Source organism: Lygodium microphyllum, chromosome 28 (genome assembly GCF_053477565.2).
Source record: "Lygodium microphyllum isolate KBCC chromosome 28, Lygodium_microphyllum_v1.1.10, whole genome shotgun sequence".
In the NCBI taxonomy this organism is placed as follows: Eukaryota; Viridiplantae; Streptophyta; class Polypodiopsida; order Schizaeales; family Lygodiaceae; genus Lygodium; species Lygodium microphyllum.
In genome coordinates this window covers 81,744,982-81,760,084 of record NC_141162.1, presented here as the reverse complement: position 1 = coordinate 81,760,084, position 15,103 = coordinate 81,744,982, and the positions used below count along the sequence as shown (strand labels likewise).

The window sequence follows — 15,103 nt, the reverse complement described above, 5'->3', positions numbered from 1 at the left end:
AAATCAATACAAAGTTAGAAGACTTCACCCAGCAACCCTTTGCACAATAACACTTTACATTATTCCAGATGTGATAAGTTCCTAGAGGCTTCTATACTCACAGACAATGACCCAACATTGTTTCCACAAAGTAGTCACTGTTAGCATTCCCATATTTTCCATGCTTGCCATCTTGTGGTTGTGAGCTACATCAAAGTCTATGGAGACATAGGAGCTCTGATTGTTCATGCATTTCAGTTTCCAGCCCTAGCAGTTCAGTGCATTTCAGATTTTAGTATGTTTCTTAGTGTTCACACTGCCAGACACTGAATCAGTTCCATTGGATTTCAGTGGCAATGAAACCCTGGGCTGCATTTACACTGTAGGAGGCTGTTTGGGGCTGGGTGACCTGTTTCTGCAGGTCAGCTGCAATTAATGCAGTGCAGCCACTGCAGAATCTCAGCCACATCCTAGGGCTGCTGCTATGAATAGCAACCCCAACCTCATTTGTTTTGCAGATCTCAGCACTCTCCCCATCCAGCCTGTGTGATTCCTCTATCATCAGCTTGATCCAGTGCCCTCACTGATGCCTTCAGCTGTGTGCACAGAATGATCAGTCCATTGTATATTCAGCATTCCATTTTCAGATCAGTGCAGTCTTTCCCTTCTCTTCTGTGTTCATATCAGTCTCTCTCTTCCATTCTCTCTCTGTATTTGTGTTTCTCTTACATTGTGCACTCCCACGGTCAGAGCCACACAAAAACCCACGAACCAAAAAATAAAAAACTATGTGCATGCTCAGAATTGCAATTCTAGAATGTGTAATATGAGGGGCAATAGGATTTTCACCCAATAGTCACACCCATCCACCCCCAAAATAGAACGAACATGCACATCATTGTAGTGAAGCTATAGGATAAGTGAAAAATGCCAATTAACGAGATGAAGCTAAGAATTGTGGACATAGATTCTACCAAAGAAGATGGAGAAAAAAGTGTGAGCTTTTTTTTCTGAGAGAAGAAAATTCTATTAATAACACCTCCGAAAAAATCACCCTGAGGTAAAATAAGTAAATGAACTCTGTAAATAGTATCTAAATACATGACAAATACAACGGTTTTGTGGGCTATATACCACATCATCTAAGGTGCAATATGGAAAAAAGTGCCGGAATCCTAGGTCCACAGGAAGGCCTCTATCCTCTTCCTTATCCTCCTAGAGCCACCCTACATCCTCCCCCATCTACTACAAAGAGTGTGGATTATCCTTATCCAAACCATCACAAGAGTTGCTGCTGTGGATACATCCTAAAGGTCTATAGCATGCTGCAGCTTGCGGCCCAAATGTACCTTGCTACAATCTAATTCAGCTCCCATGTGTAACAGTATCCTTGGGTACTATGCCTGCAAGTAATCTGGGGTCAAGGATCCTACTCGTATGCTGTCCAACAATGAGGAAAGAATGGCTCCTCTAAACATCCTCATAGCCACATATTGGGCCTCTGTCTATGACCCGAGCTACAACCCCCCATTTTGCAACCATGGTTATTGGGCCTCTATCTATGAACCGAGCTACAACCCCCCATTTAGCGACCATGGTTTCTATTGTGCCATTGAATATCATCATGAGGGTGTTAAGCCAAAAAAAAGATCAATTACCAATTAAACAAGGTGAATTACTAGTTGGAATTTAATTAGCTTTTTAAGACAATCCCAAAACTCAAAATCACCGAGAGGCTTAGTCTTCATTCATTATGAGTTACTCTTCACCTTTGAGTTCTACTATTCTATCATTGTGTTTTGTCTTACACTTTGTGTTTATCTTCTATGCTGAAGGTATTTCCTTACATGGTATCAGTGCTAGGTACTCATTGAAGAAACTTAAACCTTGATTTGAATGCTCAACATCAAACTTTGAAGAGAAGAAAGAACTCTAAAGGGAAGATGACTTCAAACACTTCATCACCACTTCAACCTCCAAGTCAGCCTATGCCAAGAACCGAACAAGAGTGGTACTCACAACTAGCTCCCAACTATTTTCGACATGGGTGAGATCCAATTGACCACTACCGACCATACGAAATTTCTCAAGCTGAATTCGACTTCATTCTCATGCACCAAGCCCAACAACTGCTTGTAGCGCCTTAAGACCAGAAGCAGGGGCCGAGCCCCGCCTCCACCTCACAAAGTAAGTAAAATAACGTTTAAAGTAGTGGTATTTCACTTGCGTCAAAGGCTCCCACTTATTCTACACCTCTCAAGTCATTTCACAAAGTCGGACTAGAGTCAAGCTCAACAGGGTCTTCTTTCCCCACTGATTCTTCCAAGCCCGTTCACTTGGCTGTGGTTTTGCTAGATAGTAGATAGGGACAATGGGAATCTCGTTAATCCATTCATGCACGTCACTAATTAGATGACGAGGCATTTGGCTACCTTAAGACAGTCATAGTTACTCCCGCCGTTTACCCGCGCTTGGTTGAATTTCTTCACTTTGACATTTAGAGCACTGGGCAGAAATCACATTGCGTCAACATCCGCAGGGACCATCGCAATGCTTTGTTTTAATTAAACAGTCAGATTCCCCTTGTCCGTACCAGTTCTGAGACAGCTATTCACCGCCTAGGGGGGGCCGCCCTGCAAGGGACAATGTTCTGCCCCCGTCACCCGATCTGCATGCGGAGGTCCACCCTCGCCGCTAGGGCAGCTCGCAGACCCTCGACAACCTCCGAGGTCAAGAAGCAAAACCCTAGACCCAGCCCTCAGAGCCAATCCTTTTCCCGATTTCCATCAATAGTATCACACACCACACCAAGGGGACTATCAAACATAGGCAAATCTTTCTCCTATAGACCCTCTACTTTTGCGCAATCGGGTGGTGGAGGTGCACTAGTTGAAATCGGCCTTCAGAAGCCCAAAGGGCAATAGACCACATTTTAACAAACACTAAATTCATCTAAACAGTAAACTCAGCAAGAAAAATTCAAATACAATTGGAGCTGGAGTGCTCCTACACCACACATGGCACATGTTGGCCTCAAAGCTTGGTGCCCCTTTTGGTATTTATTTAGATTATTGATGTATGCTTGAAATTGGTTACAAATGGATGTATTTCAACGATTTTTGGTGACACGACTATTCCATGCATGCACAATGACCTTGTCCCCTTCAATGTTGGCCTCCAACCAACTGTAGAGAGTTCAAAAATGCAAATGAACACTTCAGCCCGCCAAACCCTAAAAATTAGGGCTAGCATTTGAACCCAATTTCATGAAGCATTCACCTAGAAAACTTGTCCTACATAGTTCACATGCAATCTCATGTTGTTCTTGTCACAAACAAAAGGATTTCTCATGATGAAACTATGAGAATATCACTTTCTTCGTGACAAAGTTGCCTAGATAGCACATTCTAACTGGTGAGACCGCTTGATTGGCCACTATGTAACTTGAAATAGAACTTGCCATATCAATCTCAACCATGAGCTCCAAAAGTTCAAAATCACAAAGCAAGATGACCTTAAGGTCAAGTCAGTGTAATACCAGGATTTACTCACCGAGTTTGCCACTATGAGACTTCTTATATCCTCTAATGACAAAGTCACTTTGTTCTTGAATAAATTACCCTAGAAATATTTCAATTTTGTCCAACACATGATCCCATAGCCTATTATGGCCACATTTTATGAGTTTTGAGTGTTCTATACTGCAATACGCCTGGTCGTTTGACCAATTCGATAAAATTGTCTCTCACACCTACAAAGAGGGCCTTTGTTTCCAGTTCACAAAAGGGGTAAAAAGGGAAGAGCAAGAAGGATCAAATTCAATCTCAAATACCTAGTGAATCATAAGGGAACACCTACTCACAACTCAAACCAAGATGGCATGATATATCCAAGCAAAATGCATATTGTCAACATTGTCAAAAGGCTCGCCATTTTGACGAGGAGTATCGCTCAAAGGGTAAAGGCACAAGACCAAAGAAAATCCCCTCCCCCCCAAAAACAAAGACCCCCGCCTACAATCGCAAGATAACGGCCCACAATGGAGGCAAGGTGGTGGCAACCAACAACATCAATGCAATGCAAATCTCAAAGTCACACTACCGCCAATCAACCATTATAGTTTGCACCATTTTCAGCTCCACAGGGCATGTCAAACTGGTCTCCCCTCCCCCCCAAAAACAAAGACCCCCGCCTACAATCGCAAGATAACGGCCCACAATGGAGGCAAGGTGGTGGCAACCAACAACATCAATGCAATGCAAATCTCAAAGTCACACTACCGCCAATCAACCATTATAGTTTGCACCATTTTCAGCTCCAGAGGGCATGTCAAACTGGTCTGCTAAATCTCGACCTTCAATGGACTTCAATGCTCATGCCCACCTCATCATTCTAGAGACATCCGAGGTTGCGAGCTTGGTTCCCATTCACGAGTTGCCCTAATGAGGCAACTGCAGAGACCCACCCTACATGACCTTGCGGCCATTCTGCCTCTTGGATTGTGGATAGTGGAGCTATACATCATATGACCCCACTGGATGACATTTTCATCTCCCAAACCCTCTACATTCGAAATGTCCAATATAAGAGCAACTCTTCTATCAAGATTCATAGGCATTGATCAAGTTTGATACTGACAAAGGCTCTAATCTCCCTTCATTGGACGATGTTTATCATGTGCCCCAGCTTGTCATGAAACTGTTATTTGTCCATCAGCTTTGCAGTTTGGACACATCAGTCATATTTCCAACCACCATAGTCAAGGTACTTGATGCTAAGACTCATTTAGTGATTGCTTGTAGTGGGTTATAAGCTAATGGCCTCTATCTGAAGATATAATTTATTTCCCAATCGACATTGGAGAGCTTTGAGTTTCAAAGACTCCATGTCCTAGCTACAACTAGGAATCCTACAAATGAAGAGCATGAAACATCCATCCAACCTACACAGAAGATACAATACAAGCTAAATCTACTAATTAGTCAAAATTTTAGAGAAGGACAAGGCATAATCAATGTACAAAGAGAAAAATCTATCAAAAAACTATGTCATGTCAAGGATGGTTGAAGCTCATTAATCGGAAGTTCAAGGACTACACCATCTAATCCTAGCGATCCACAGTCGAGCCTTCCACGTAATAGACATGATATTCTTGGTCAGTAGATACCGCGTGGAGTCAAACTAACTGCACCAATCAAGAAAAACAAAAAAGACAGCCATCGTCAAATAAAACTATAATTGTTTACCGTTAATGTGTCAGAGTGCAGCGATGCAGAAGCGTAGGACAAAGACTGAGAGAGAGTGAACACAAAGAGGAGAGAGAGAGAGAGAGGAGAGAGAGGAGAGAGTGTAAACGCAAAAAATCTGCGGTGTAGTATGCTGTATAAGAGTGCAAAAATACACAAGGGGACAGAGGAAATATCTGCGTATGTCTCCGACTTGATGACCTCGATCTCCATTAGCCCGAGCACAGTCTGTCTCAGCCAACAGATCTCAAGATCAGAATCTGAAATCACTGAATAATGTGCCAACAATGTGCTGGAGGACTGCTATACAAAGCAAAAATAAAAGGCACAAAATAAACAGGTCGGCTGCATTAAATGCAGCCAACTGCAATAAAATAATGCCAAATACTGTCCAACTGCACTGCAGGCTGCCACGTGGCACCTGTGCAGTCTGCTGACATGGCACTATACTCTGTCTGCTGCTGACGTGGCTCTGTAATCTGTCTGTTGTACCAAACCCTAACTATGCAGAAACCCTAACACTGCCTCTCCAGGGGATGACTCTAATGCTAACACCCCTTCTCAAATTCTGGACGAGGCATCAAACTGAGGGATCTGGAATGCTGCCGAAGAAGAGCCTGGGGAAGCGCCTTCGTAAACAAATCTGCAAGATTATCCTCCGTCTTGCAATACTCCACATCAATTGTAACCGGCCTGTTCACTGGGAAGGGCGGTAGTGTACAACCAAAATAAATAAATGCTTTCACCCAATTTAACAGTCGCCCACTTTACCTGAACTTAAAGACACAGAATCAAGAAGACATACAGGAAGCTAGAATGCTCCTGTTGCAACACATACACCCTGTTGGCCCCTAAGTTAGGCGCCCCTTGCGGTATTTCTTTATTTTTAAAAAGAGAAAGTACAATGGGCCGTCTTTCACCTATTCTAGGTGAAATTTGACAGCATAACAGTACAATTACTGACCCAAATCAAGTTGACCAGGAGGGGAAACTCTGTCCAAGTCTGAATCTTCTCGTTGGAGTGCAAAATTGGCCATTTCAACCTGCTGTATTTACTGGTTCAAACCTGTTCTGACACCTGTTTACAATTCATACTGTTCCCCGTACTGTTCAGCCCACTGTAATTACTGGTTCAGACCTGTTCTGAAACCTGTTTTCAGTTCATACTGCTCCTGCACTGTCCTGCATCATTTGGGCCAAGTGCCCCTTGACTCTGACATCAATTGGGCTCTGAATTAACCTCTGAACAATCCAAAAACAGTACTGATTCAGTGCTGTTTCAGACACTTACTTGGTGAGGTTACCACCCTCACCTGTCCCTGCTGGGACAGCCTCATGCAAAAACAGCATATTCCACACAGCTGTACCTGAATCAGAAGAAAAGCCCTTGATTCTGCAGCATAACCATACTGTTAGGGAGAGAAAGAGAGAGTAGGAAGCAAGCCCAGCCCTCTGTGCATCATAGACAAGGTAGGCCAGCTCTCAAGAGCTCTCCATCTGCAGCAATCCATCTCCCTTTCACAAAAATGAGCCCCCCATGCATTGAAACTCGTTTTTGTGCTGCCCTCTCTCTCTCTTTTGGGAATTTATGCCCAAATTGTGACACATGGCATACATGTAACAATTTTCCTGTTTAAACCTTTCGGTCTAAAATTCTCCATCCTCGGTTCAAAATTTGACCTCGGCATAGACCAGAGGATTAATCCTCGTACAAAAACGAAGATAATGACACGAACAGATTCTGGTGTCCAAAAATAGTAACTCCCTTAATTTTAGGAGTTGCTTTCATTGTATCTCCACTAGTCTTCTGACCATCTTTACAGACTATGGCTACATCCAAATCTGTAATGTAGCTCAACTGAAAGTGAATTTCCACTGATGACCCCACATAGACTAATCTCTTGAAGATTTGTCCATCTTCACTTTGAACTAGTCTCTTCTAGGCTAGTTCTCCAACACACTTGTCCATATACACTTTCACAAGTCTCTTCCAGGCTTGTCAATCTACAGTGCCATCAATCTCTTCCAGACTTATACTAGACCTTAACTATCCAGTCTTGACTCACTAGACATTCCTGTTCGTTTCATAAACTGGCCATGCAACTCAGGCGTTTAGATTTGAAGAGGGATCCTTCCAAAAAGAAAAACCAAATAAAATATGTAATAAAGAAATCAACAAAAAGGTAATAGTTGTCACAGTCTTGTGACATCAATGGTCCCATCCAAAAGCTTCTCTCGAATAAAGTGATACTGGATCTCAATGTGCTTTGTCCGAGCATGGAATACAGGATTCCGTACCAAGACAATGCAACTCTCATTGTCGCACCGCAATAGAGTAGGATAAGTCTGGGAGCAGCCAAGCTCCTCCAACAATCTCCGAAGCCACACAATCTCATATGTGGTGGAAGACACAGCCCGATACTCCGCCTCACTAGAAGAAAGGGCTACCATGGGCTGCTTCTTGCTACTCCGAGAGATAACACCTGGACCCAAGGTAAAACAGTAGCCTGTAGTAGACCATCGGTGGTCTACATCGCCAACCCAATCCAAGTCACTCCAACCTGCAAGAACCAGATCTGAAGCATCTGTACCTGCAAGATAAGAAATCCCTAAGTTAGAGATCCCCCTCAAATACCAAAGAATCCTCAGGGCAGCCTGCCAATGCGCCTCTTTGGGTTCCGTCATGAACCCTACCAAAAGACCCACAGCAAAACAAAGATCAACACGAGTGTTGAGAAGCCAAATCAAAGATTCAATCAACTGACGGTAGCATGAAGCATCCATCACAGGAGAATCTGAGTGTGAAGTGGCCCTCCAATTCGGATCCATAGGAATAGTAATGGGCCGACAAATCTCCGTCTCAAAAGTCACCAAGAGCTCCTGAATGTACCTCTGCTGAGAGATGAAAATCCCCCTCTGAGACTGATAAATCTCGTGACCCAAGAAGAAATGAAGAAGCTCCAAATCAGTCATCTCGAATGCCTGATGTAAAGCTGTCTTGGTCTCGCGGACCTTCGGTGCATGATCCCCTGTCAGGATCAAATCATCAACATATAACACAAACAACGCACGACCAACCTCAGAAGTGTGCACATAAAGCTGCGGATCGGCCTTAGAGCGCTAATATCCCAACTTCGACTAAAGAAACGAGTCAAACTTCTCGTTCCATGCACGCAAAGCCTGCTTGAGGCCATACAAGGCCTTCTTCAACCTGTAAACTTTCCCATCTGAGGAGCCAAAGCCAGGAGGCTGCTCAAAATAGATCTCCTCCTGCAAGTCACCATTAAGAAAGGCCAACTTCACATCCAACCGTTAAACATGCCATCTCCTATGGCCAGCCAACGCAAGAACAACTCGAATAGTCGCCATACGAGCAGTGGGGGAAAAAGTATCATGGAAATCAATGCCTGGGCGCTAAGCAAAACCTTTAGCAACAAGGCGAGCCTTGTGCTTGTCCAAAGAACCATCGCTGAGATACTTGAAGACCCACTTGACACCAATCACCTTCTTGTGAGAGGAATGAGGCACAAGAGACCAAGTGCCACTCCTCTCAATAGCCTCCAACTCGGCTTCCATGGCCTTCCGCCAATGATCAGACTGCAAAGCCTCCTTCACGGAAGTGGGCTCTCGATCCTGCATAACACGGGTCAGCAAACAATAGTTGGAGCAAACGAGCTTCGAAGAATGTGTCTGGTTCCTCCGTGACCTCCGCGGTCCATCCTGCGGTTCCCACTCCTTAGGGACCCCCTCGATCCCTGAATCTCGGAGTGTGTTACGGGCCCAACGAGGAGGGCGAATCTCTCCCTCTCGCTCTCCATCTGCTGATGACGCAAAAACATCCACCGGTGGAAGCTCCTCAAGAGTGGCCGGTGGAAGAGAAGACTCGAAGTGGGAGATCGATTGAGGATGTGAATTACGGTAGCCAGTGCCTCGGCCCACACAAACTGAGGTGTCTGATGGTGCTCCATCATGGTGCGTGCCATCTCGATCACACTTTGGTTTTCCCACTCCAAAATGCCATTCTCTTGGGGAGTGTTGGTGTTAGCAAACTCCTGGTGAATGCCTCTATCTGCACAAAAATGAGCAAACTCATTAGACATAAATTCACCTCCCTTGTTTGAACACAAGATCTTCAGTTGCCGGCCAGAACGGTTCTCTTCAAAGAGAAGCCAATCCTTGAAGTAAGAGAAAGCCTCCGACTTCAAAGTCAAGAAATAGGCCCAAGTCATCCTGTTGTAGTCATCTACAATCAACATGAAGTACAAGCTCCCCTTCACGGACTCGGTCCTCATCAGGCCACAAAGATCCGTAGATACAAGCTCCATGGGTGAAGTAGACCGCCTAGAAGCTTTGTTGGGAATCACATCCCGATGTAGTTTCCCACAAATGCAGGAGACACATGGCTGATGACTCACCACTATGTCTAGCAAGCCTCGGACAAACGACCCTCACGACGCCTTCCGAAGGTACTCGTAGTTCAGGTGGTCAAACCGAACATGCCATAGCTCGGATTGTGTCTGAGAAGTAAGAGCTGAAGAAGACTTCAATTTGTAGGCGTCATTCTCCTCATACCCTGCAGAGAGAACCTTCCTCGATCCATGATCAAGGACTCGAACAGTATCATTGTCAAACTCCACCAAGAGGCCAAGAGCACAAATCTTATGGACAGAAAGTAAATGATACCCCAAACCTGGCACATGCAACACCTTAGAAGTGTGGGTACCACCACGTCCATCTGGAATAAGCTGCATCTCACCCCGCGTAACAATAGACACAGAAGAGCTGTCTCCAATGAGAATTTGCCCACGCAAAGATCGCAAATGGGCAACACCAACGAAAGGAGTCATGTGCTGTGAGGCACCGTTGTCCACAATCCACTCTCGAGCCTGGGGAGCTGTCTTCGCAGCATCAAAAGTCTTCGGTGTAGAGTCCTCAATGATTGCTAAGTATAGAAAAACAGCTGATGAGGGTGCAACCACCGCTCCAAAATCCTTCGTGTCCTTCTTCTTGGTATCCTTCTTGTCTTTGTTGAGGCAATCCTTCTTCCAATGTGACCGGCCTTTCCACAAATATGGCAAGTCCTTCTCCTTGTCCTTCTTGGATTTATTGTCCTCCTCCTTCTTTTGGTCCTTCCCCTTCTTCTGAGAGGCTTGACCAACCAATGCCTCCTATTTGGAAGCATTCTGTCCCTTCAATTGTTCCTCCTAGTCCAAGACCATAAGAACCAACTCTTCCCACCGAAGAGTCGACTCCCGCCCTGATGCAATAAAAGTGGAATAAAAAGTATCGAATCGTAGCGGCAACTGGGACAGTAAGGTGATCGCCATGTCTTCGAAGGAAATAGACTTCCCCACATTTTGAACCTGCATCTGAAGTTGCCGAAGCTTGTTGATGTGTTCCCGAAGCGAATAAGACTTATTCACGAAATCTGCACCTCCAAAGAAACCCTCTTCGTTAGGGTTATCCAGTTGTACATCTAGTCGAGCTCCAACCATATCTCACGAGCAACCGTCAAGGGCTCAATGTGAGCTATCACAACTGTGGTGCAAGACAGAAAAGATTGAATCCTAACATTCAGTTTGTCCCAATGAGATTGGGCCTTGGTCAACTCCACACGAGCATTGGAAGAGAGTTTAGCCTCATCCCTCACCGAGCGCCTATTAATCTCCTCCATCACCAGTTCTGCCAAATCATCAAACTCCAAAATGGCCAACATCATCACCCGCCAAATGCGGTAATTGTCACCCTCAAGCTTTTGATCCGATGGAAGAGCTCGTAGGAAAGGCACCTTGTTGTCCGTGATCGCCTAGAACTCCAAATTAGTCTCTGTAGACATGTTAACGTACAATACCTGCACAAACGCAAAATCAGTCCCTTCTGACTGTGAAAACGCAGCCTTCTAGGGCAGGTTCCTCCGCTGCCCAAACCTTCTTCACCCGTCAAAGGCGATGAAAAGGTAAAATTTGCAATGGAAGGCCTCAAATGCAACCTTCCTCCCCTTCGAACAGCAATAACCTACAGCAAATTCACCGATTAGACTCCTTTCCCGCACGCCCATGCTCGCTTTAGCTTTGATCCGATGCGCGGCCCTCCCACTTGCCCACGAATCCTGGAAACGCAGCCTTGTGTCGCGCTGAAATCTCCTCTTCAGATAGGTTCAGCCCTCAATCAGTTCATCTTCACTGCTCTGATAACATGTCAGAGTGCAACGATGCGGAAGCGTAGGACAAATACTGAGAGAGAGTGAACACAAAGAGAAGAGAGAGAGAGAGAATGAGACAGTGTAAACGCGAAAAATCTGTGGGGTAGTATGCTGTATAAGAGTGCAGAAATACACAAGGGGGCGGAGGAAATATCTGCGTATGTCTCCGACTTGATGACCTCAATCTCCGTCAGCCCTGTCTCAGCCAACAAATCTCAAGATCAGAATCTGAAATCACTGAATAATGTGCCAACAATGTGCTGGAGAACTGCTATATAAAGCAAAAATAAAAGGCATAAAATAATGCCAAATACTGTCCGACTGCACTGCAGGCTGCCACATGGCACCTGCGCAGTCTGCTGACATGGCTGGCTGCTGACGTGGCACTATAATCTGTCTGCTGGGACGTGGCTCTGTAATCTGTCTGCTGTACCAAACCCTAACTGTGCAGAAACCCTAACACAGCCTATCCAGGGGATGACTCTAATGTTAACATAATGTTATCAATGACATTTAAAAGGTCGTATGCACTAAACATAATTTTATTTATGGAACAACCATTACAACTCGTATTATTAACAAAGCACTGCTCTTCTAAAAATTCAAAGGAAATACCTAAAGCTTCTACAGTATTTGCCAAAGCCTTTGAAGTCCTCGACTATGGCAGTCCCTCAAAGACCCCTTCTAGACTTTCCATGGTGAAACCACCCTTCCTTCCGTGGATGGGTGGTAATTCCCTAATTACAACTTAGCTATAGCAAACACATTTATTACAAAACTGAGAAATGCAAATTTATCTACAATCTTGGACAATGGACACCCTATTGCTCCCAAAATCAGTGCCCCTTTCGGTATTTATTTAACTTAATTGAAGAAGTTGATGTACAATGGGATTCTCCCAATCCCTTTGGGTATTCCAACTCCCCTTGCTGTCCAAAATGACCACAAGTCTTCAATCTCATTTGCCCCTTGATTCAGGCAGTCAAATGGCATTCACCCGCTTTAATCGAGATCAAAAATGCCCCAAATTCATTGATTTATTGGTCCGTCCATTTGAATTTGACTAAAAGCAGCTTCAGCCCTATTGAATCCAAGTCTTGGAGCTTCCAATTTTTGACACGCTTCCCGAGGCTACTGCTAAACCCTAATTTTTGCTTTGCATATTACGGTTTACAGCAAAGAAATCTGAAATTTCTCAGCCTCTGGTGATCTCAATGCTGTAACCTTCGAAGCAAGGCTGTAGAAAGGCTAGGAGATGAGAGAGAATACTAAGGAGAGAGAAAATTCAGACTTTCTTCGCAAAGAATTGAAGAAAATGAGTCATTTGATGCTACTACCCTGTCTCAACAGCTTGTAGATACAAAGAACTGAAGAAAATCAGTCAAAATGGAGCGACGAGAAGATCATTGGGACAAAGGGGCTAATTTGCATTAAATTGAGAGCTAATGGAACTTTGGACAAATACACGACTCATCTTGTGGAACAAGGGTTTCAACAATAATATGGCATTGAATATAAAAAAACATTTGTGCCTACCACAGAGATGACATTATTCCCTCTTTTGATTGCAATGACTGCGCATCACTGGCCTATCCTTGTATTTTGGTGGCAAAATTGGAGTGAAATTGGACAATTTTGTGAAAAGCCCCAAATTTGGTAAAGACCGCACATCAAATTTCTTTGATCCAATGTAGAAATTTGCAAATTTGATGGAAGCCCCAAGATGTTTGGTGTGGATTGAAGCTAAATTGGGAGATTTTTGAAAAACCCCCAAATTTTGGCCCAATTGTGCCTATGAAGGGGCAACACGTGAATTGTACTTGCTGGTGTGGAGAAATATTTTATTTATATTTTTTTAATGTTGGGCTAGAGCTGACAAGATGTTGACGTGTGAGCTAGACAGGCAACGTCTGACAAGCCGTTGCATCTAGGAGAGACAACTAGTGACGCATCGGCAGGTCGATCAAGAGCAAAATGTGACAGTAGGACTAGTCACATGCGACAAGTGGCGTGTAAGCCGGCGGATCCACATGAGCTGGAAAAGGCAACACCATTGGTTGATCAACGGGAAAAAAGTGGTCAAGGCAAGCGATGGAGGTTGTGCAGACGTGACTATCGACCGCAGTTTGGCAACCAGTCTGATAGTGTCAAGTTGTGGCAACTGGCAGGCGGCGCTTCAAACTAGGGCAAAGAGGTTGGTTGAGCAAGGTGGCTTTGAGCTCTCACTGGGCAATGACTGGGATGGGTAGAATTGCTGAATTCTCACAAGGCAAGATAGACACACAAGGTGCAGACATTGGCAGTAGTTGGTAGCATGCGAGCATAGGTAGCAGCACTAGGTGTGCAAACACCTATGAGGAAACATAAGCCAACGCAAGAGCAATAGCTCATAGGGCAGCTGCCCAAGCAAGAAAAGCTCAATGGAAATGGCTGATGGCAAATGACCGCGAGCGATGGCAAGGGCGATGAAGGAAAGTGGCTCTGATACCACTATTAACCTAGGCATGGAGCAATTGTGTGATTATTTTAATGGAAAATAAATGAGAATGAAAGAATTAATCGATGCACAATAATACTCAAACACGAATGAGAAGAAATGTATTAATGAGTGAAAGAGAGTACAATGTTCAAGGCGATCACACTAAAGAATGCCACACTTGTGCAAATGAGGCACAAAGTTTCTTTCAATAATAAAAACTGAAACCCTAATGGCTTAATCGTCATAGGAAACCCTAAAATAAACCCTAACCCTAGGGGAAACAATGACATTTTAATGACAGTTTAAATGCCTAGGGAGCCCGGATCATGGATCAAAGGGCATCAATCCGTAGCCCACAAGAGATGACCTACAATCATTCTCGCCATAACATGGTGCTTTGATAGATCATCCTCTCTCTCTCTTTTTTCTTTCGTAAAAAGTAATTGTATTAATTACGAAAAAAAGGTACAAGATTACATGATTACATGATTACAAGAGACACGAGGGCCCTAGGCCAACGTGTGGGAAATCCCCGTACTAATGCACTAAAAAGGTTACACCAATCATGGCAACGACCCAGAGGCAATTGCCATATGCCAGGGATGCAAATCCTCCCGAGGAAGCAAGTCGGAGTGCCGGATGAGATCTAGCTGCCAATGCAAGTGCCCTTTAAGCTTCGCAATATGTCTCGGTACATTAGAGGCTGAATCAAAGAGAAAAGCATTGCGCGTGGTCCAAATGTGCCAGCATCCCCAGTATCTGAAAAAGTGAAATAAGATCTTCATATGTAACTGTGGCGGTGTGGGGTACTTTGGGCGCACAAAAACCCAATCGAAAGGAGTTAGTGAGGACCCACCACTGCGCGCCAGATTTGCGACAAGAGTGACCAGATATTCTTGGCGAGCAGGCAAGAAAGAAAACGATGTCGGGCCAATTCCGCAGTAGTGGTACAGAAGAAACAATTGCCATTCGAGATTCGACGCTTGGAAAGGGCCGAGGCAAGAGAAAGACCACCAATCATTACCCGCCAAAGAAAGACCTTGCATTTGAAAGGTGCCTTATTCAGCCAGCCCTCCATCAGCGTTGCCTGCCACCATGACTGCGATTTCCGCAGTCCCCAAACAGTATTAGCTTTCACACCCAGCCATTGGTGATCTTGAATGAGAAGATGATACACCTGATTAGTAGAGGCCTTTT

General features: G+C 44.5%; 1 protein-coding gene across 2 annotated transcripts in view; it reads right to left on the bottom strand.

Annotated features, from left to right (window-relative positions):
• The window catches only part of LOC148011678 (uncharacterized), a 69,890-nt gene that overhangs the window by 38,724 nt on the left and 16,063 nt on the right, over positions 1–15,103 (bottom strand). The gene's annotated exons all lie outside the window — the stretch shown is intronic.